This window comes from Helianthus annuus, chromosome 1 (assembly GCF_002127325.2).
Source record: "Helianthus annuus cultivar XRQ/B chromosome 1, HanXRQr2.0-SUNRISE, whole genome shotgun sequence".
Lineage (NCBI taxonomy): Eukaryota > Viridiplantae > Streptophyta > Magnoliopsida > Asterales > Asteraceae > Helianthus > Helianthus annuus.
Window position 1 is genome coordinate 71,935,163 of NC_035433.2, and position 20,493 is coordinate 71,955,655.

The following is a 20,493-nucleotide window of genomic DNA, read 5'->3' on the forward strand; positions in this document are numbered from 1 at the left end:
GAATGTTGAAAGCAATGTAATAAACTTTGGTACTATTCAAATCGATCTTTTATGTACAAATCCAACAATTATTGGAAGAACTCAAGTGCAGTGTGGACAATTATGAGTTTAGTTGGCACTTGGCATGACATATACTATAGTTTGCTCATATCGCGTTCTTTTTTCGCAAGCTCAAATACATCAGATTAAACAGTTGATTTTCTCGATTTGTCCAACCTAATAGCCCTAAGATCTAGAAAGGGAAGTTTATTCCATGCTTATGCACAATGGAGATTGGAGTGAAAAGCAAGTTCATAGAGTACATTGTTTGCAAAACAGAAATGATAGTTTTTTACACTTTCTAGAAAATAACACAATAGGTTGAGCAACTAACCATACTTGTTAAATCGGTCCATCGGTTGGAACTCCTCAAATGCTACCTTTGGCAGCGACTTCAGTTCTTAACTTATGAATGGGTTTGACTTGGGAGTTGGGACAATCTTGGGATGTGTTTTGTTTCAGACTGCATTTCATGGTTTACCTAAGAATTGTATGTCTTCAAGTACTTGAGGGAAAACTGCATGATATATCGTCACTGATGATTAAATTCATGTTTATCAATCAATCAAATAAAGAACCTTAATCAATAATAAACCAAATAAAGAACTTAAAATCACATATTAAAGAAAGTTCATGTTCATAGACCTTGATAGTTAATGATCATACCCAAAAAGTCAACTATTCATGTAATATGGACATAGTCTTCCCTAAAAAAGAAAGCATAAAAATGATCAGTTGTTTGTTTATTTGAATTGAACAGATGAAATGGCACATGGCGTTGTGACCTTTGCAGGTCTCTGAGTCTCTCTATCCTTAAACCTAACCTTAAAATTAAAGAAGCATATAATTTTGCATCACCTCGAATTATCTTCAAACATCTATATAATAAAAAAAAACATCAGTAAATAACTCATACCTTAAAGAGATATCCAAATCCAATTGATGTAAATTTAAAAGATTTATTTGAAGTTTTTGTTGCCTCGTCAACCAAATGGAGGGAAGGGACCAGATACAAAAAAAAAAAAAAAAAAAAAAAAAAAAAACCCACCGGGAATAAGGTGAACATATCTTGATGTCCGGAACAACATAATCTTTGTTTTTGTTTAGAAGTTGCTGAAATTGATACCGACACTGGATTTTAAAAGTAATTCGGTTAGTATTGTTGAACAACTTAGTACAATCATATCAGTTAGAAACATTCTATTTCCCTAGAAAAAATAAAAAGACAAAAAGTAAATGCAAAAAACAAACTAAGGATATGATCATGAACCAATGATATATAAAAGTAAATTATATGAATGACCTTTGTAGATCTTGAACGTGCCAAACTGAATATGTAACACCACATGAACTTCCCCTATATTAGCTTTATAGTATGCATCAATCGCTTTAGCATATTGATCCCACAACGTCACAGCGACCTCCACATCACTTGAAAACATAGAAAGTTGGTTAAATATCTTGAGAAAATTAAAATAATGATAAGTAAATTGGTATATAAGTATTATAAATAAAAAGAACCCACTCAATATCTTTTAGTTTTAGGTTCATCTTTGGGCTTCTTTCCCAAATCTCATGACTGGTCATCTCAATGTTGAAACAATGCACAACGTATCCAATCACATCTAAACAGTGGCGGATCTTGCCCGTTGAACATGCCAGGGCCGAAAGACACGGACACTAAAAAAAGCCCGGACAAGCCCGGGCCAAACATAGTATATATAAAAAATTTCGATCGAAATGCGGAAAATTAGCACTACGCCCGAAAAACTTGCCCGAGCCGTGGCCCTGCCACGGCTCTTCTAAGAACCGCCCCTGCATCTAAAATGCAAATAAAAAACAATGTTAGTGTAAAACACAGGAAAAAGAATAAGAACTTTTATAAGAAAAAGCAAAATTATAAGTATAGATTACTAAACCAACCTATTCTTGCACCCTGAGTAATGGTTTTTTTACAATTAATTTAATTGGGGTAAACTCAAAACCATTTTGAACCGTAGACCTGTACCAAGTGGTGCATTTTGATGACATATGTAGTGTGATAGAAAGTAATCTTTTGTGAGCATACAAAGAATGAGCCAAACTAACCACTGGACTGCACCAAAAAAATACACAAACTAAATCAGATTCCTCATAGGCTCATATACCATTTTTTATGAAAAAATATACAACAATATGTTCTTACACATCTTTCAGATCAAAACAAACATTAGCTTCAAAATCATCTAGATGTATAATCCAATTCACCTTGTTGCCAACAGAAGAAGTTACTCACATTAACAGGTTAACCCTAACCCACCACTGCATAATATCCTCTACTTAAGCGTGCAGCCAAGATAAGCAAGATGTGCGTCCATTCAGGCTTTTGCATTGTATTCCTATGAAAAGATACTCGCATTGTATAATTGGAACTATAAAATTTCATGTTAAAGTAAAAAAAAACATCAATAAGTAAAAAGGTAGAATACCTTTGCTCGTAAAACAGTAAGCAGGGCAGTTGGCCAGATGATGTCTCTAATTGCGGTACTCGCTATCTTGTTTCATATCCATTGTCGGGTTTGGGAAAGAAATGGTTCAGATCTTGGAACCGGAGCCAGAAACTGCAGTGGTTATCGATTATCGAATTTAGAAACATATCCACAACCTACAGAAACTTGGAATTGCAAATCCAGCTCTATACATGAAACCAACTAATAATAATCTCACTGCTTATGTCCCAAAAATGACAGCTCCTCAAATTTTACCAGATCAACAACCAGCTTACATGATTCAGGCTCCACCTGGCAATGTGTGTCATACCCCTAATGACTAATTGAGATACAAGATAATGAATCAATGTCAACCTACACAAACAAATATTCAATCGGAAAGAAATAAGAACGAAAACAAACCACTGAATGCATACCTGGATCGCATTACATGTGAATCCTCAACGGTTGTCTCTGTCATTGAGAAGATGCGGCTACAGCGTGTTCGCCAAAGACGAAAATCTACGAAAAACGCGACATGATTATGCATTTATAATGAAAAAAGCTACCGAAATTATACAAAGTATCAAAAATTGTAGAATTTATGCATATGAAACATCAAAGTTTCAAGAACTATGCTTAAATAAATTTCAAGACACACACATACAAATATGTCATATGAATAAGTCAAACCTTATTATATAAAGATGTTAGCAACCATAAGTCAGACCTTAGCCAGAAAATCTTGGTCTGGTTGTTCACTCGATTATAAAATTTTAATGGCTGTAGCCTGGCCACTTCTTAAGACACCATGGTACACTTTCCCAATCAATATAATTATTTGTGTCAAATTCATTAACTCAAACCCCAAAACACGACCTTTTTTAACCTTTTTACTTTGTAATCAAGCTAACATAATCATATCCTATTTACACTAATCATAATCCAGGTTGTTTCTATGCAGTAGCATTATTTATGTACAGAGACCAGACACATACCTTCTTGCAATAACACAAAACCTAAGATCCCCACTATGCATTCACACCTTGTAAACCTTAAGCACGTGTTCTGTTTTAAATCATAGTTAAGAGAAATCGCATTATTAACAGGATTTATGATTTTCGAGCAGAATAACATTTTTCCTAAAAATTTAGGGTTTATCATAAGTACAACAACAAAACAATTCGACTCAGAAATCTAAACAATCAAAGGAATATCCCATAAATATAAGTATACAAAATCTGACCGAGAAATCAAAATAATCATATGAAATAACAATTTTTCCCAAAAAAATTACGGTTTATGAGAAGAACAATAAGAAAACATCTTGACCGAGAGATCAAAAGAATCTATTGAAATACACCATGACATTACATATAAGCATAAAAAATAGAAACATAATATTATTAACGAATTAAAGAAGATCAAGGGACATGCATCTAACCGATTGAAGAAGATCTTCCACAATATGAACGTCGGAGAGTATAGCCTCCTTGTTATATCCGTGAATGAAGATTCTGGATTTACATCTAGGGTTTTATAATCAAGAAAGGAAACGGTGAAGCCAATTCGCGTTTTGTAGAATCAACTGATTGATGATTGATTGTGGTTTCCATATGAAGTTGAAGAGATGATTGTGAAACGGTATCGATATTAATTAGGTTAAGAAAGATGGAGGAAAAGAAGAGATGCGTAAGGGAACAATGGAATTGGCGGTCAATTGGAAAAAAATAGGGTTTAATCATATGCCAAGTGTCAACTAATGGGTTAAGATTATGACAAGTGGCTAAAAAATATTTTGTTTTATTAGAAGTAGTAGATAAATGTAATTAGGATATTTTATTTAATGCTATGGATTGGTTTTTAGTTTTGATATCTATAAGAGTGACACGTCAGCCCTAGCGGGGTTGGGGTGTTACAGTACCAGTATGGGTATTCATTTTTATGGTTTTCAATTAATGTTAAATACATGTTAATTGCTATGTCGAGTGCTGATATCGTACTGATACCGTAATAAATCAAACTTACATGCACAAATTCCCTAATCAAACTTAATCATCAGTTTTGCCATGGAATGAATTGTGTTACCTAATCAAACTTACATCCACAAATTTCCTTGAAGGTTTAGTTTTAATTCGTTTTTTGTACAATCATCAAAAACCTTATCTTCCATATGGTCTTTCTGCTTTAACTTTCTTAATATACGTGTTTTGTCCCTCGGTTTTAATAAAGCCTTTTTTCGTTTCTTAGTTAACTTTGTTTATATACATGTTTAGTCCATCAATTTACTTCATGTTCGTATTATAATTGTTAGGCCCTAAAGTGTGAGACTAACGCATCAAATTAATACAACGGTATGGTTACAAACTGGGCCTTACCGGGTTAGTTTATATTAGGTTGTGGACCTTTATAGGTCACTTGGGCCAAGCTTTAGGCCATATGGGCCAAGCAGGCCCAAGAGGAGCCCATGTAGGGAATTGGGCTTGAGTTAGTATAAAAACAAGTTTCTAACTTGTTTTTAGGTTTGAACCTCTTGGAACCTCCATTGTTACAAAAATTCTACAGAGCTAGAGAGGGAGGCGATCGATTGTGTCACGGTCCCTGACCCGGTTTGACCCGTTTCAGGACCCGCGGAACAGAAAGTCTGCGGTAATCTGTTTATTGTGAGTTTAGCAGCGGAAAAATTTATTTCACAGGATCGGCTAAGTTAAAATTTTTCCCGATTATTTTTATTTGACAATTCGGGTTAAAACCCCGGGTAATTTACAATATAAGTTTTTAGTAATAAAACATATTTCTTTATTTTTATATCGAGCCACTATCTTAAGCTTGAAATGCTTCCCCTACATTTTTCCTGAATTACAGCAGATCACCTGAAACATGTTTGAAAAAGATTTTTGTCAGCGGGGAAATACTGAGTGAATTATTCTAGTTACTGAAAACGACACATTTTAAGATTATTCACAGTGTTAAGATCTTTTACGCATGTTTCTGATATCAACCAATTACCCACAGTATTTGTCACTCGACCGAATCTGTGACAGTGGTCATATCACCATTGGCTGCCCCAATGAATGACGTAAATCAATTAAATTAGGTACGCCCACCTAAAATGATTTAAACTGTAATATTGTGCACAATACCCCACATACTGGCTGCAATTTGGTGATTACATCAACTTAATCACTGGTATTATAATCTCGGAAAATGAATTTGGAGTATTGTAAATTAATCACAAATTGTGATAAAAGAATTTATAAAAAGAGAATAACTCACATTGCAGATTTAGTGTTGATAGAATTTAGATTTAATCCCTGTTAACCTAATTTCATAATAAAGCACACAAAACAGGATTAGTGATCAATACAACGATTATGATAATTCTCCGAGATCAATTGTGACAATGAATGTCCAAGTGCAATACTTCGGCTCATTTATCAAAATGACAAACGATAAAGTATAGTACTTCAACTCGTATATCGAATTATCGACAACGACAAAGTACAATGCTTCGGCTCATTATCGAATTATCGACAACGATAAAGCATAGCCCAAATGTGGCGGCACTTAGATATTCTTTGGGTATATTGATCCCGGAAACTGAATCGTAATAGTGATCGACTAATTACCCTGTTTTGCGGCAGTACCTCGATAATAGTGTGTGTGTGTGGACTGTTTTGCTTATAACTCGGCCTATGTAACTCCGATTTTCGTCGTTCAAGTGCCAAAATTCAAGTCCCAACCCCTGCTATTTATACTGAATTTTTGACACCGTCGCGTAGCGCGAGGGGTACCCCCTTAGCCGTCGCGCTACGCGAGTGACCACCCTATTTTCATAGGGTAGCCCTTCGTGCAGGTAGGCTTGCTGTGTCGATGGTTTTATAAATTTCGAATTTTATAATGAGTTATGAAGATAATCGTTATTAGGGTTTTGCCCCCCCCCCCCCTGAGTTTTAGGGCCCCTGATCCTGATTCTGATTGTTCTGGAAATTCTAGGGTTAGTGCAGAATTACTTGGGTGTCTCAATTAGGGTTTTCTTAATAGCTAATTACTATTCTAATTATTTAAAATTTAATGAGAGTTGTTACATCCTCCCCACCTTAGGAAGAATCTCGTCCTCGAGATTTACTAGAATAGATGAGGATATTTGCGTTTCATTTCTGATTCCAGCTCCCAAGTGTATTCTGGTCCTCTTTTTGAATTCCATTTGACTTTGACTAATACCAGTCGTTTGTGTTTGAGAAACTTGATTTTCCTGTCTTTTATTTGTAAAGGTTTTTCTATGAATTTCAGCTTCTCATTTACCTCTATGTCTTGAAGAGGTACTACCAGAGATTCATCTGATAAACATTTCTTGAGATTGGATACATGAAATACATCATGTACTCCAGCTAGTTCTTCTGGTAGCTGTAAGCGATAGGCAACTGGCCCGATTTGTTGAATTACTGGAAATGGTCCAATATATCGGGGACTCAGTTTCCCTTTCTTACCGAATCTTACAATACCTTTCCAAGGAGATACTTTTAAAAGTACCTTGTCTCCTATTTGGAATTCAAGGGGTTTGCGACGATTATCTGCATAACTCTTTTGACGATCTCTTGCTGTTTTCAGTCTTTCCTTGATCTGAGTTATCTTGTCCGTAGTTTCTTGTACAATCTCAGGACCTGATAATTGTAACACCTCGAAAAATTTCGTCCAATAATGTCTTGACACGTGTCATAAGGTTCCGTTATGTGAAAACATACTTTAGAGGGACTAAAAGTGACAAACAGTGAAAACTATGGAACGTAAGGGTCCAAAGTGTCAACAAGGGATAAATAGACTCTATGATAACCCTACATAATGTTTATAACCTTTAACGGATGGTTCATGGATCATACGACGCGGAAATTGCACTAAAGTGAAGTATTGTAAACTATAGGGGCCAAAAGTGTCAACATGTTCAATTTATACCTCTGAGTGAACTTTTGGCAGACCCGAAGCTTTGTATAGCTAAAATATACTCACTAGAATATGTGGTAAAAATTTCATGAAGTTTCGTCAACGTATGAGAAAGTTATGGCCAAAACCGTACTTAAGGGACTAGAAGCGTCAACGTCGAATTCAGGACTTTTCGGTTGAGCGCAAAATTATCCGAGGGCATTACCATGTTGGTAAAAGTCCTAAGGTTCATAAAAACCAAGATTGGGGGTTTACGGGTCGAGAAAAGTAGCCGAAACATCACGTTCAAGCTCAGGGACCAATTCTGTCAATACACGAAAGTTGTTTGGCTGAACCAGAGGCCAGGCGACCCGCCTGGGATTGCCCAAGCGGGCCGCGTGGGTTGCCCAGCGACAGAAATCGTGTTTGGGTCATATTTGAGTCCGATTTTGAGTTGCTAACAGCTGGACTTGCCTCCTCTTGCACCAATAACATTACATGCAAGCCTACATCAACAGTAAACCTCAAATATTCAGCTTTAAATCCGAATTTGGCTCATTCTTGATCAATTACACTAGTAACCAAGAACACCAAGACTTGCAAGAGCTCTCAAAGCTTTTCTGGAGCATTTCTGAAGATCAAGGCCGACTCCTAGTGATCATATAACATCTATAGGACTATTGTAAGCCTTCAATTCGTTATTTAATCCATTCATGTTGTGTTAATTAGTAAAAGTCAAACTGGGTGTTCATAACCTTTGACTTTCTGATTAAACGAATTTCTTTCAGAAATTTCTCGAATTGAAACTTGTTATAGATTGGTATTTATGTGGGAAACAAACCCTCTAAAGGGTACTAACTGATTCCCACTACATGCATGCTTAATGTCGAGTCAAACCAAATTTTAAAAAGTCAACAGAAGTGATTTTTGCGAAAAATGACATGATTAATGATATAGATGACATGCAACCTGATTGATCATTGAAAATAACTTGTAACATATATATAAATGTGTTTTAATCATCATCAACTCGACACTCTATAGTATAGCCACGAATCGGAACCGAAAGTATTGTAAAACGATTATTTCGTAGACTATCGATTCGGATTCATACATGCATGTACAAGATCTGTATTGGATAGCATTTTTGACTATTTTTATTTTAGTTAAACTTTCTGGAATTTTCCTTGATTGAGTCTATGTTTAGCCTATTCGAATGTTTGTTTCCGGTTTATGCATAAAGTTGACTATTTTGCCCTTTTTGATTTAAAACGGGATTTTTGGAAAAGTGAAAGGATGGAAATCTTTATTTTTATTATATAAACTTGCACCGAAAGTTTCGGATCAGTTGGTGGTCCAGATTGTGAGTTATGGCCATTAGCGTAAACTATGTTATAAATTTACATAAACGGTCCTTTTTGCGTAGAACCCGTTTTTGGCCACGTTTTGGTACAAAACTTTTTACCAACTGATTATATATAATATTCTGGGAATTTTGATGATTTTTAAGTAATTTTTGGCTGAACGGATCCTAGATCACCTAGCCATTTCGGTTTATGTCGGTTTTGACCGTTTTCGCCATAAAATGAGTTTTACACATCCTTTTGACCCGAAACCTTTTTCTACTGATTTTGTATGATGAATAAATTATTATAAGACTTCTGGAAATATAAAAATCTCAGATTTACTGTGAAAACCCGAAAACGCCCTTAAATCGTATTTTTAGCGTTTTAAGCGCATAGTAAGCGTTGTACTTGTTTTATACCTACAAGACTTATACCTACTGATGTAAATCACATATTTTCATATAATAACAGTAAGTATGATATTTTGAACTCAGATTTCCAGTTTTGGCATTTTTAGCCCTTGTGAAATTACTAAATTACCCCTACAGTGCATAGTTTGGTTTTAAATGATATATTTGGTATATGGGTCATACCCTACTGATATAATATGTTATATTAAGTATATTTACTGTATGAACCAGACCCGCAACTCAGATTTCTAATTTTACCCTTTTATTATCTTTTAAATGACCAAAATGCCCTTCTAAGGCATAAATTGAGTTTAAAATTATCCCGGGCAATATAGGACATAACTTACTGATATAATATCATATTCTAAGCATATTACTTCAGGAAACTTGCATTTGAATCTTTTGGCTACCCGTATCGCCCTCATCGCGTTCGGTTCGGTTTACGTAACTAGTTTGCGTAAATTGACCGAAACGGGTCAAACAATATCGTTTTTACTTCAAAATCCAGAATGTATTTAGTATACCCATATTATACAAGTATTTGAACTTGTCGGGTCTAAATCACATTCTATCCGGTCTTTCGCTTAATCGTGCGTAAACCGTATCATTCCTAAAACTAACCGGTCAAAGCTTAAGCTTAAATAAAAGGCCGTTAGGAATCTAATAGGTTAATTATAAACCTTTGTTCCAAATTAGGAAGCCCGGTAAAAGCTACCACCACTTATCGTTTGTGACTTATACTTGCTCAGGTAAATACATTTTGACTTATTTTCCCTATACGGGCTTGGGGTACGGTATTTAAAATACCGCTTGATCGGGCGCACAAGTCCTGCTCCCTACGGGTGTTCAGTCTTGAATAGCTTGTGTGATTTCGTTTAAACAGTCTTGTCTTACTTAAAGGCTTTGGGGGGTTATTGACCATGTCCCGGATATCCTTGGCATTATCTTACGAGATGGCCACGACCAGAGCACGGGGTGTAGGCGTACACCCGTCGTGTATAACTCTTTGATGTGGTGTGTCAATTAAATCTCTAGCCCGGACAGTAGATCCCGGGCCACCAGAGATATAAGTGCATGTAAATCGTTCACAAGTTTATATTATATAATTATCCCAAGTTAATAAAATATTTATGCCTTGTGCATTTAAATAAATTTTAAATCATTTTCAAAATGAGTCGGTTGATTTGTATTTACCAGTGTAAACTGACGTATTTTTCCCAAAAGATTAAGTGCAGGTACTATACGGAAATAGGCTGGCTGTTTCCTAGAGAGCGTCCACAATAGTCTCGCAAACTCGGACGACATTTATCTGTTGAACTATTTATTTCTATTTTTATTTGATCCGCCTGTGGATCCATTTCAACTACTGTGATATTATTATTACACTTTATTTAAAAGTTGAAATGTTCTATTCTGCTTCCGCTGTGCATTATTATATTGTGTTGATTGTCTATGACGATGCCAACTACGTCACTGTACCCCACACCGGGCCCACCGGTGACACGTGGAAATCGGGGGTGTGACAGGTTGGTATCAGAGCCAACGCTGAGTGAATTAAACACTATCCTAATGTGTTTAATCTCAGTTACACAATTGCACATTCCTCGATTTTCGAGTCTAGACAAAGAACTTAGGAAATGTTCAACATTTCGTTTAATTTATTTTATTATTTATTATTGCATTGTCTTATATATTTTGTTGTGCAACTTGTTTGACTTTTGACAGGATCAGGATGCCGCCAAGGATGAGAGGTCGTGGAGGATTTCCTACATCGCACGATCATGAGGCTGGTCCCTCGCATAGGCGGGCCCCATCTGCTACACACCACACAGCCGCCAACGACCTTTGGAGGTCTATTGCCGAGCCTGCTAGGCATTCGGTTTCCGCGAGCACTTCTCCGTCATTACCCCACTCGTTTGGGCCCCATTCGGAGAACGGGCCCCATGATTCGCTTGGATCATACATACCGTTGCACCAGTCACCACACCAGCACCCAGCGCCCGTCTACCAGGGTTTGTATAACCCTAATGCTTATGTGGAGGAGCCAGTGGGCCATAACCCACTTGGACAGGAGGACCACTTTTCTGGTGGTCACGAGATGGACGTAGACGAGGAGACGGACCCTTCGCTCCCACCATCAGGTACACCAAACCACCCGATTGAGATATCGGATGGGTCGCCATACACAGGATCACCATTTAATGGTGTGGACAGCTTCCAGGAGAGGTTCAAGCAGCATGATTGGTACTTCACCCCTAGCCACAACTCTCCTATGCTTCAATCACTCCATGGTACTCCGATGCTTCAATCGCTCCATGGTTCGCCGGTGCACTCACAGCACCACTCGCAGCAGCAGCAGCTCCAGCAGCAGCCGCCTCTACCGCAGGACCTATCTGAGGCCCTGTGGCGTGACGTGATCACTCCGTCACCACCGCCGCCGCCAGTTTTACCTCCTCCACCTCAGAGGCCGAGGAGGAACGCGCGCATGTCTACGCGCGGAGGGATTCGCATAGGCACCCCTCCACGTGTTAGTAGCAGCCGCTACACGTCTCTACCCGGGGAGTCTGAGACCGGGGAGTCTCAGCATCCAGTATCGGAGGTTACTTCTGTTCCGATCCCGCCTCTGCCGCCGCAGAATTTTGGAGAGCCGATTCCGGCTTATGCTAGTGCCGCTCAGTTCAACCCGTTCGAGCAGGTGTTCCCTCAGGGTTATGACTACACGGGAGACCCTTATTGGCAAGCTGTGAACTACAGCTCACTCCCACATAGTGGTCCACTTGGAGACCCTTGGGCTGCTGGCCCATCTACTTTTGGTTACCCTCCAGGTTACCAGCAGCCGCCGCAGCCGCAGCACTACCAGCCACCACCACCGGCGCCTATGATGTCGCCACCACAGGTTCAGGAGATCCTGCAGGGGATTGATAGCATGCGACGCGAGTTTCAGCACAATATGCGAGAGGATCGCCGACGCACCAGTGGTATGTTTAAGAAGGTATTTGATTTGCTCAAAGGTAAGAGCAAGAAGGATCGTTGAATCCTTCGATTATCATTTCATGTACTCATGTCCCTGCGTGGACATTTATTCCAGTACTCTACCCCTGCGTGGGTATATCTATCTTTCTCTACCCCTGTGTGGGTATGTTATCCTGTTAACCCCTGCGTGGGTTTGTTTTATTTTATTTTGTTACTGTTGTACTTGTTTAGCCCCTGCGCGGGCATGTTATTCATGCTAGTTATGTTATTTCAAAGTCCCGTTTAGGGCAATTATGTACTGGTATTTTATTGGAAATTTAAATGGTTAATTTGAATTTCTCATTTTATTTATATGCATGAATATAATATTAAAATAATGGAAAATATCAATTTTTATTCGATTTGCCATTTTATAAGAATCTTAGTAAGGTATAACCTAGCCTGAATGCCTTATTAACAGGCCTGGCCCTGATGGTAAAACCTGGTTGAAAGGATTCAACTCCCTGTTAACATCTGAGAACATGTTAACATTCTGGCTAAGCGTGATCTGTAGAATCACACAAGCCACCCTTCTTAATAAATTATCTACAGATTATATCTGTATACAAGTCTATTAATGACTTGATACCTACGGGTTATGACTATGTCATATAGTGGCAGTTGTGGTCTATGACTCCCTGCCTAGTAAAGAATTATCTACAGATTTTATCTGTACACAAGTCTATTAATGGCTTGATACCTACGGGTTATAACTATGTTATATAAAGACAGTTGTGGTTTATGACTCTCTGTCTAGTAAAGGATTATTTGTTTAATTATACAATTTATAATCCTATAAAAAATCTAAATTTATAATTTAGTAATTGTCCGTTGTGACTAGGCCTATGGTGCCAATATATATATTTTCATTCCTTGATTGCTAATAAGAGCCTGAATGAAATCTATTAAATTAACTGCTAAGGTTTTTGATACCATGGTTAATAAATCGTCTAGGACGATAAAACTGTTAGGTTCTAAATAAGACCTTGTCCTTTATTGTAGCTTAAAGCTACGATGGCCAAATCGGAAGAAACCAACAGTCATTCTGGGGAACGCTCAGATAATGCAAAGATTCACGTTACCGGTGCAGAACTGCAAGCACTGATTGATAATGCTGTCGCCAAGGCTATGGATAGGCAGTTCAGAGAATCTAGTGGTACTCAGAGTAGAACCCGCTCAGTGACGCATGTCAAGGCTAAGACTCATTCTGGGGCTCATAGTAAGCCGCCGTCTAAAAAGAGTGAGCCAAAGAAAGTTGAGGATGATAATCATTCCTCCAACCACAGCAGCGTCCCGAAGCAGGAGATTGAGCTGAAACGTGACACGTACAGCAGGTCCTGTACGTACAAATATTTTGTATCCTGCAAGCCCAGAGATTTCACTGGGGAAAAGGGAGCCGTCGATTGTATGACGTGGATCGACGAGATGGACACTGTAGTTGATATCAGCGGGTGTGCTGATAGGGACGTCGTTAAGTACGTGTCCCAGTCATTCAAAGGAGATGCGTTAGCATGGTGGAGGTCACTCCTACAAGCTGCCGGTAAGGCCACACTGTACGGCTTGTCATGGGAACAGTTTGTGGCCCTGATTAAAGAAAACTTCTGTCCGCAGCACGAGGTCGAGCGAATTGAATCGGATTTCGTATCCTTAGTCATGAAGAACCTCGATTGTCAAACGTATCTTACTACGTTCAACACGCTGTCTCGTTTAGTGCCTTACTTGGTGACCCCGGAGCCACGTAGGATTGCTCGATTCATTGGGGGTCTGGCACCGGAGATTAAAGCCAGCGTCAAAGCATCAAGACCCACTACATTTAGATCTGTAGCAGATCTATCCCTCTCCCTCACTCAGGATGCGGTTAGATTGAGAGCCATGAAGAGCTCTGAGGAGAACAAACGGAAACGTGAGGAGGACACCTCACGAAGATCTGAAAAGCGACATAGAGGGAACAACGACCACAGGAAAGGGTCGGGGTCTAGGAAAAGCGATCATCAGTCGGGTGAAAAACCCAGATGCAAGTTTTGTAGGAGACACCACTTTGGGAGGTGTCGGTTTGAAACAAAATCCCAGTCTTCGGAGAAGCGATGTGGAATCTGCAAGTCCACAGATCATAAGGCTGCGGATTGCAAGAAGATGAAGGATGCAACGTGTTTTGGTTGCAACGAAAAAGGTCACATTCGGCCCAACTGTCCAAAGTTTGCGAAGAAGGCCGAGGAAGGGAAGAAGACTAACGCGAGAGTCTTCAAAATGGACGCAAAGGAAGCAGTCCTTGATGATAACGTCATTACCGGTACGTTTCTTGTAAACGATATTTTTGCTAGAGTTTTGTTTGATTCGGGGGCTGATAAGTCGTTTGTAGATAATAAGTTTTGTAAACTGTTGAACCTTCCTGTTAAAACCTTAAGCGTGAAATATGAGGTGGAATTAGCCGATGGAACCTTAGAAACCGCCTCGACTGTTCTAGATGGGTGTGCTATATCCATTAGGAATCATTCTTTCCCGCTATCCTTGCTTCCCTTTAAGCTAGCTGGATTCGACATAGTGATAGGCATGGATTGGTTGTCGAATAACCAAGCCCAGATTCTGTGCAATAGAAAGCAGGTGATAGTGAAGACTCCGTCTGGTGAGTCGCTCACTATTCAAGGAGATACCCAACATGGATTGCCCGAGCAAGTGTCCATGCTCAAGGCATCCAGATGCATGCAGAAGGGATGTGTCATCTATATGGCCCAAGTTACCATTGATGAGCCGAAGCCGAAGATTGAGGATATCCCTGTTATATCAGAATATCCTGAAGTGTTTCCTGAAGAACTACCCGGATTGCCACCGGATAGACAAGTAGAGTTTCGGATAGATATCATTCCAGGCACTGCGCCTGTGGCAAGAGCACCATACAGATTGGCACCAACGGAGATGAAGGAGTTGAGGACGCAGTTGGATGATCTATTAGCTAAGGGTTTTATCAGACCTAGCTCATCTCCTTGGGGAGCGCCAATCTTGTTCGTTAAAAAGAAGGATGGTTCGATGCGTCTGTGCATCGATTACCGTGAACTTAACAAGGTCACTATCAAGAATAGGTATCCGTTACCCAGGATCGACGATCTGTTCGATCAGTTGCAAGGAGCAAGTTATTTCTCCAAGATTGACCTGAGGTCAGGTTATCATCAGTTGAAGGTCAAGGATGAAGACGTACACAAGACCGCGTTTAGGACTCGTTATGGACACTACGAGTTCCTAGTGATGCCGTTTGGGCTCACTAACGCACCAGCCGCGTTCATGGATCTCATGAATCGCGTCTGCAAACCTTACTTAGATAAGTTCGTTATCGTCTTTATTGATGACATTCTTATCTACTCGAAGAGCCAAGCTGACCATGAGAAACACCTTCGTTGTATTCTCAAACTACTGAATCAAGAGAAGCTTTATGCAAATTCTCGAAGTGTGAATTTTGGCTTCGAGAAGTCCCAATTCCTTGGACATGTTGTAAGTGAGCGTGGTATCCAAGTAGATCCCGCTAAAGTAGAAGCAGTTATGAATTGGCAGGAGCCGAAGACTCCTACTGAGATTCGCAGTTTCCTCGGATTGGCAGGATATTACAGAAGATTCATCGAGAACTTCTCAAGGATTGCTGCGCCCCTAACCTCATTGACCCGTAAGAAGAGTAAGTTTGATTGGGGCCCTAAGCAGCAGGAATCCTTTGACATTCTGAAGCAGAAGCTGAGCCATGCACCAGTGTTGACATTGCCCGATGGTATAGATGAATTTGTGGTGTATTGTGATGCATCACATACTGGCATGGGCTGTGTACTCATGCAGAAAGGCAAAGTCATTGCCTACGCTTCTCGACAGCTCAAAGTGCATGAGAAGAACTACACCACCCACGATTTGGAATTGGGTGCGGTTGTATTTGCTTTGAAGTTATGGAGACATTACTTGTATGGAACCAAGTGCATAATTTATTCGGATCACAAGAGTCTTCAGCATTTGTTCAATCAGAAGGAGTTGAACATGCGTCAAAGGCGATGGATGGAAACTCTCAATGATTATGACTGTGAGATAAGATACCATCCAGGCAAGGCAAATGTAGTTGCCGACGCCTTAAGTAGAAAGGAAAGGGTTAAACCGATCAGAATCAATGCCAAGCGCATTGAGATAAGGAATAATTGAATGAAAGGGTGTTAGCTGCACAGAAGGAAGCTGTGCTGGAAGCTAACTATCCTGCAGAAAAGTTGGGAGTAACTGAGGAGCAGTTATCCCACGACAAAGATGGAATGTTACGACTAAACGGACGAATATGGGTTCCAGTATATGGAGGACTTCGGGATGTTATCCTCCAGGAAGCCCACAGCTCTAAATACTTCCGTTCATCCTGGAGCGGATAAGATGTACCAGGATCTGAAAGTCAACTACTGGTGGATTGGTTTGAAAAAGTCCGTGGCCGAGTATGTGGCCAAATGTTTGACTTGTGCGCAAGTCAAGGCTGAGCATCAGAAGCCGTCAGGTTTGCTTCAACAACCTGAAATTCCCGAGTGGAAATGGGAAATGGTGACAATGGATTTCATCACCAAGTTGCCAAAAACGAAAAAGGGAAATGATACCATATGGGTCATAGTTGACAGACTGACTAAGTCAGCTCATTTTCTACCCATCAAAGAGACGTATAGCTCGGATATGTTAGCTCAATTATACGTCGATAAGATAGTAGCGCTACATGGTATACCTATATCTATCATCTCTGATAGGGATACTAGATATACGTCACATTTTTGGAAGAGTTTCCAACAGTCGTTGGGCACTCGTTTGAATTTTAGTACGGCTTACCATCCTCAGACCTGATGGTCAGAGTGAGCGTACTATTCAAACCCTGGAAGACATGCTTCGTGCATGTGCGATCGACTTAGGTGGTAGTTGGGATAAGCACCTACCACTGATTGAATTCTCCTACAACAATAGCTACCATTCCAGCATAAAGGCTGCGCCTTTTGAGGCCCTATACGGTAGGAAGTGTAGATCACCCATTTGTTGGGCGGAAATTGGAGATGTCCAGTTGTCTGGACCAGATATCGTCTTTGAGACGACAGACAAGATCGTTCAGATCCGTGATCGTTTGAAAGCTGCCAGGGATAGGCAGAAAAGTTATGCGGATCCTAAGCGCAAAGATTTTCACTTGATGTAGGTGAAAAAGTGTTGCTTAAGGTATCACCTTGGAAAGGTGTAATGCGATTTGGAAAGAAAGGCAAGCTAAGCCCGAGATATATAGGACCTTTCGAGATAATCGAACGTGTCGGGGCAGTCGCTTACAAGTTAAACTTGCCTGAAGAGCTTAGTGCCATTCATAATGTGTTTCATATCTGTAATTTGAAGAAGTGTTTTCGCTGACGATTCACTGGTTATACCGCATACAGATATACACATAGACGAAAGTCTAAAATTTGTGGAAAAACCTTTGTCGATTGAGGATCGACAGGTAAAGAAGCTTCGAAGGAAGCACGTGCCTATTGTTAAGGTCAAGTGGGATGCCCGTAGAGGACCCGAATACACGTGGGAAGTGGAATCCACGATGAAAGAAAAATATCCCCATTTGTTTGAATAAATCTCGGGGTCGAGATTTCTTTTAAGGGGGTGAGGATGTAACACCTCGAAAAATTTCGTCCAATAATGTCTTGACACGTGTCATAAGGTTCCGTTATGTGAAAACATACTTTAGAGGGACTAAAAGTGACAAACAGTGAAAACTATGGAACGTAAGGGTCCAAAGTGTCAACAAGGGATAAATAGACTCTATGATAACCCTACATAATGTTTATAACCTTTAACGGATGGTTCATGGATCATACGACGCGGAAATTGCACTAAAAGTGAAGTATTGTAAACTATAGGGGCCAAAAGTGTCAACATGTTCAATTTATACCTCTGAGTGAACTTTTGGCAGACCCCGAAGCTTTGTATAGCTAAAATATACTCACTAGAATATGTGGTAAAAATTTATGAAGTTTCGTCAACGTATGAGAAAGTTATGGCCAAAACCGTACTTAAGGGACTAGAAGCGTCAACGTCGAATTCAGGACTTTTCGGTTGAGCGCAAAATTATCCGAGGGCATTACCATGTTGGTAAAAGTCCTAAGGTTCATAAAAACCAAGATTGGGGGTTTACGGGTCGAGAAAAGTAGCCGAAACATCACGTTCAAGCTCAGGGACCAATTCTGTCAATACACGAAAGTTGTTTGGCTGAACCAGAGGCCAGGCGACCCGCCTGGGATTGCCCAAGCGGCCGCGTGGGTTGCCCAGCGACAGAAATCGTGTTTGGGTCATATTTGAGTCCGATTTTGAGTTGCTAACAGCTGGACTTGCCTCCTCTTGCACCAATAACATTACATGCAAGCCTACATCAACAGTAAACCTCAAATATTCAGCTTTAAATCCGAATTTGGCTCATTCTTGATCATTACACTAGTAACCAAGAACACCAAGACTTGCAAGAGCTCTCCAAAGCTTTTCTGGAGCATTTCTGAAGATCAAGGCCGACTCCTAAGTGATCATATAACATCTATAGGACTATTGTAAGCCTTCAATTCGTTATTTAATCCATTCATGTTTGTGTTAATTAGTAAAAAGTCAAACTGGGTGTTCATAACCTTTGACTTTCTGATTAAACGAATTTCTTTTCAGAAATTTCTCGAATTGAAACTTGTTATAGATTGGTATTTATGTGGGGAAACAAACCCTCTAAAGGGTACTAACTGATTCCCACTACATGCATGCTTAATGTCGAGTCAAACCAAATTTTAAAAAGTCAACAGAAGTGATTTTTGCGAAAAATGACATGATTAATGATATAGATGACATGCAACCTGATTGATCATTGAAAATAACTTGTAACATATATATAAATGTGTTTTAATCATCATCAACTCGACAACTCTATAGTATAGCCACGAATCGGAACCGAAAGTATTGTAAAACGATTATTTCGTAGACTATCGATTCGGATTCATACATGCATGTACAAGATCTGTATTGGATAGCATTTTTGACTATTTTTATTTTAGTTAAACTTTCTGGAATTTTCCTTGATTGAGTCTATGTTTAGCCTATTCGAATGCTTGTTTCCGGTTTATGCATAAAGTTGACTATTTGCCCTTTTTGATTTAAAACGGGATTTTTGGAAAAGTGAAAGGATGGAAATCTTTATTTTTATTATATAAACTTGCACCGGAAAGTTTCGGGATCAGTTGGTGGTCCAGATTGTGAGTTATGGCCATTAGCGTAAACTATGTTAATAAATTTACATAAACGGTCCTTTTTGCGTAGAACCCCTTTTTGGCCACGTTTTGGTACAAAACTTTTTAACCAACTGATTATATATAAATATCTGGAATTTTGAATGATTTTTAAGTAATTTTTGGCTGAACGGATCCTAGATCACCTAGTCATTTCGGCTTATGTCGGTTTTGACCGTTTTAGCCATAAAATGAGTTTTACACATCCTTTTGACCCGAAACCTTTTTCTACTGATTTTATATGATGAATAAATTATTTAAGATTCTGGAAATATAAAAATCTCAGATTTACTGTGAAAACCCGAAAACGCCCTTAAATCGTATTTTTAGCGTTTTAAGCGCATAGTAAGCGTTATACTTGTTTTAAACCTAAAGACTTATACCTACTGATGTAAATACATATTTTCATATAAAACAGTAAGTATGATATTTTGAACTCAGGTTTCCAGTTTTGGCATTTTTAGCCCTTGTGAAATTACTAAATTACCCCTACGGTGCATAGTTTGGTTTTAAATGATATATTTGTATATGGGTCATACCCTACTGATATAATATGTTATATTAAGTATATTTACTGTATGAACCAGACCCGAAACTCAGATTTCTAATTTTACCCTTTTATTATCTTTTAAATGACCAAAATGCCCTTCTAAGGCATAAATTGAGTTTAAAATTATCCCGGGCAATATAGAACATAACTTACTGATATAATATCATATTCTAAGCATATTAATTCAGGGAACTTGCATTTGAATCTTTTGGCTACCCGTATCGCCCTTTTCGCGTTCGGTTCGGTTTACGTAACTAGTTTGCGTAAATTGACCGAAACGGGTCAAACGATATCGTTTTTATTTCAAAATCCAGAATGTATTTAGTATACCCATATTATACAAGTATTCAAACTTGTCGGGTCTAAATCACATTCTATCCGGTCTTTCGCTTAATCGTGCGTAAACCGTATCATTCCTAAAACTAACCGGTCAAAGCTTAAGCTTAAATAAAAGGCCGTTAGGAATCT

At 39.1% G+C, this 20,493-nt stretch overlaps 1 long non-coding RNA gene across 21 annotated transcripts; it reads right to left on the reverse strand.

Annotated features, from left to right (window-relative positions):
- Positions 1-228: 228 nt before the first annotated feature.
- LOC110868666 lies at positions 229-4,219 on the reverse strand. Of its 21 annotated transcripts, none has more exons than XR_002552670.2 (13): positions 3,952-4,219; positions 3,506-3,575; positions 2,945-3,029; positions 2,746-2,847; positions 2,508-2,639; positions 2,315-2,417; positions 2,128-2,129; positions 1,963-2,041; positions 1,565-1,860; positions 1,343-1,470; positions 1,088-1,170; positions 706-917; positions 229-556 (listed from the first exon to the last, which is right to left on the reverse strand). It is a non-coding gene; the product is annotated as an uncharacterized LOC110868666 (long non-coding RNA). The 21 variants fall into 21 exon arrangements; XR_002552658.2 differs by having other exon boundaries at positions 2,128-2,134; XR_004866128.1 differs by having other exon boundaries at positions 2,128-2,134; positions 2,287-2,417.
- Between the last annotated feature and the right edge of the window lie 16,274 nt (positions 4,220-20,493).